Below are 3778 nucleotides of genomic sequence, written 5' to 3'. Positions count from 1 at the left end.
GCCTTTTCTGTTTGTTTCCATTTCTTTGATTAGTAGGTTTGAGCTCCACATCTCCAGTGTTGGTATTTAAGGGCTTTTTTTTTTTTACACCTGGATTTAAATGCATACCTATATGACCCTTGAGAGGGTTATGATCTTGGCCGGTTTCAACTCAACCATCAGGTGTACTTCACATTTTAGTTAAAGTGCACTGAAATGTGCACTAGTCTAGAACGCATGACCACACAAGAACATTTTACAATGAATGGGTCAATAGCAGTGCTCCAAAATTACCAAGATTAAAATATTTTTATATTGGATTACTTTGAAAGTTAGGAAGGTTACCACCACCTCCTGTAAACTTGACGCACTATATGGACAGAAGTATTGGGATACATCTGTTAAACATTAAACATCTAATGGGCGCAGATGTTTTAAAATCAAGCACATAACCCAGGAGTATCTTTTGCAAACTTTTGTTAATGGATAGAGTGGTTGTGAAGAGCTCACTATACTCTAACGTGGTACTGTAGTTGGATACTCTACTTTCAGCTTCCTTTCCTCCTATATATTCCTCGAAAGTGCAGTCTCCAATGCTCTACTGACTCATTAACTGCAGTGTCACACATGCTGTTAGGCATTAATGTGGAGCTCATTCTTTCTTGCTGCGCTTTAAGTTATGTCATAAAAACTCCTGTAGGTGTCCCAATACTCTTATCCACGTAGTTTGTTTGGAGATGGTGTTTGGTTGACTCCAAAAACCTGGCAAATTTATTACCAGTATCCTGAATAAAGTTCTCAAAGAACCCAAAGTCTTAACAGGTTTAAACATGTTCTTGTTTGCTTTCAACATTTACTGTTGTAAGTATTAGATTCTAAGCGGATGCATACAGGCCTGGTTAAAAAGAGTTGTTTTGATTAACAAATTCAGAGTAGTCCACATGCAAACATTATCCTGATGATTCTATAGTCAGAAAATGTTCATTGGTGAAGAGTTTGAAATGTATTGGAACTGATTGGAACCAGCTAACAAAATATGCAAGAAAAAGTGGTTAGTGGATCTTGATGGTAAAGAATGTAATTGAGGTCAGTCATGTATACAATTCTATTGTCTGGTAAATAAAGGATTTCTGCTTTCTGGTCCTGAATTCTCAGACTCTACCATCATCAATGCAAGATCCTGGTGTAAAATGAACGCAGCACTGGATTGAAATAAATCTTGACATTGCGGAAGCTTATTGAAACAATGCCACTGTGAATGTGCTGCAATTAAAGCTAAAGGTGGTCCAACAAAATATTTGTGACCTTATTTTTTGGTGGCGACATGCAGTCAAAAAAGTTTCAAACAAGACAATGCACAAAAAGCTCTGAAAATTTATAACTGCAGCCACACCACTGCACAATCTGTTTGTTCAAAATCACAATTCTGCTCTTATGATTTATATAGCATGGGTAGCTTGCTCACACACCACCTTCTCAGGAAGACTTGATATCTTGATATAGTTTTACTGCTGTTGGAAGGAAAACTGATGAAATGACATTTGTTACACTCAGCCTATTTTCTTTTTCTTTTTAAATATTCAAAATTGATATTACTGGTGAATATTTTAGTGGACATGCCTGCCTTAATTCTAGGGTAGGTTCAATGTGACCCTGACCAATAAAAAGCACATTACAACACACCTACATTACATATACTGTAGGTATATGTACCAAAAGTGCATATACCTACAGACAAATACAAAATACACAAATGCTGTTTGTCTCATTTAATAAGGGAACAAATCAACAACAGGAAACATGTAAATTCTTCAGTATATTGTAGAGCACAATTCATATTTATTTTCTAAATTTAACATTCTATGTCTTTAATGTGTTGAGCAAACAATTCATCATCTAAGTGAATCAAGAGATCAAACGGATCTTATAAGAAGACCTTGTTGCTCCCATTCTGCCTTTCACTTGGTTAGCTTTCCACTGCTTTCTGTAGTAACTACAGTAAACAGTACTGTATTTTTACTTTCAGTACTTGAGTTGTACATTTCAGAATAAACTACTTGTAATACTTATGTAAAAAATGCTGTACTTCTACTTAAGTGTGGAGCTTAAAGATTAATTCAACGTCTGGTCTCTTCAAAGTCTGGGTCTCTGGTGCTTTATACATTTCTGACTGCAGAGCAGTGTGTGCAACTAGGAAGAAGTGTTGGCAAAAATTTGGGCATACATTATTGTGTAAATACAGTGTATATGTAGCCTATGCATATAGAACTATGAAGCAACTGGGTAGGCCTATGTGCTCAATATTCTCAGAAGAAAGGTAGTAGAAAGAAGAGTACCAAAGCTTAACATGCCTAAATTTAGTCTTTCTCATGAGCTGAAAACTCAGAATGGAACATCTCAGTATCTCTGAGTCATTCTGCTGGAAACTCCAAAAGATCAGCATGCGACTGTTTATGTGGCACTTCAGGATTAATAGCAGTTCTTTCTAACAGATACAGTTGTGGTCAAAAGTTTACATACACTTGTAAAAAAACATAATGTTATGGCTGTCTTGAGTTTTCAATAAGTTCTACAACTCTTATTTTTCTGTGATAGAGTGATCGGAACACATACATGTTTGTCACAAAAAACAGTCATAAAATTAGGTTCTTTCATAAATTTATTATGGGTCTGCTGAAAATGTCACCAAATCTGCTGGGTCAAAAATATACATACAGCAACATTAGTATTTGGTTACATGTCCCTTGGCCATTTTCACGGCAACTAGGCGCTTTTGGTAGCCATCCACAAGCTCCTGGCAAGCTTCAGGTCGAATGTTTGACCACTCTTCTTGACAGAATTGGTGCAGTTCAGCTAAATGTGATGGTTTTCTTGCATGAACCCGTTTCTTTAGCACTGTCCACATGTTCTCAATGGGGTTTAAGTCAGGACTTTGGGAAGGCCATTCTAAAACCTTAATTCTAGCCTGGTTTAGCCATTCCTTTACCACTTTTGATGTGTGTTTTGGGTCATTGTCTTGTTGGAACACCCAACTGCGCCCAAGACCCAACCTTCGGGCTGATGGTTTTAAGTTTTCCTGCAGAATTTGGAGGTAATCCTCCTTCTTCATTATCCCATTTACTTTCTGCAAAGAACCAGTTCCACTGGCAGCAAAACATCCCCAGAGCATAATACTACCACCACCATGCTTGACAGTAGGCATGGTGTTCCTGGGATTAAAGGCCTCACCTTTTCTCCTCCAAACATATTGCTGGGTGTTGTGGCCAAACAGCTCAATTTTTGTTTCGTCTGACCAGAGAACTTTCCTCCAGAAGGTTTTATCTTTGTCCATGTGATCAGCAGCAAACTTCAGCCGAGTCTTAAGGTGCCTTTTCTGGAGCAAGGGCTTCTTTCTTGCACGGCAGCCTCTCAGTCCATGGCGATGTAAAACACGCTTGACTGTGGAGACTGACACCTGTGTTCCATCAGCTTCCAAATCCTTGCAGACCTGCTTCTTGGTGATTCTTGGTTGACTCTTGACCATCCTGACCAATCTCCTCTCGGCAGCATGTGATAGCTTGCGTTTTCTTCCTGATCGTGGCAGTGACACAACTGTTCCATGCACTTTATACTTGCGTATAATTGTCTGCACAGTTGCTCTTGGGACCTGTAGCTGCTTTGAAATGGCTCCAAGTGACTTCCCTGACTTGTTCAAGTCAATAATTCGCTTTTTCAGATCCACACTGAGTTCCTTTGACTTTCCCATTGTAGCTTTTGTAGCTGAGTCTAATCACTGGGTCAAATGAGCCCTATTTAAATG

The sequence above is a fragment of the Astyanax mexicanus genome, chromosome 13, assembly GCF_023375975.1.
Source record: "Astyanax mexicanus isolate ESR-SI-001 chromosome 13, AstMex3_surface, whole genome shotgun sequence".
NCBI classification, from domain to species: Eukaryota; Metazoa; Chordata; class Actinopteri; order Characiformes; family Acestrorhamphidae; genus Astyanax; species Astyanax mexicanus.
This window is presented reverse-complemented; position numbering follows the sequence as displayed.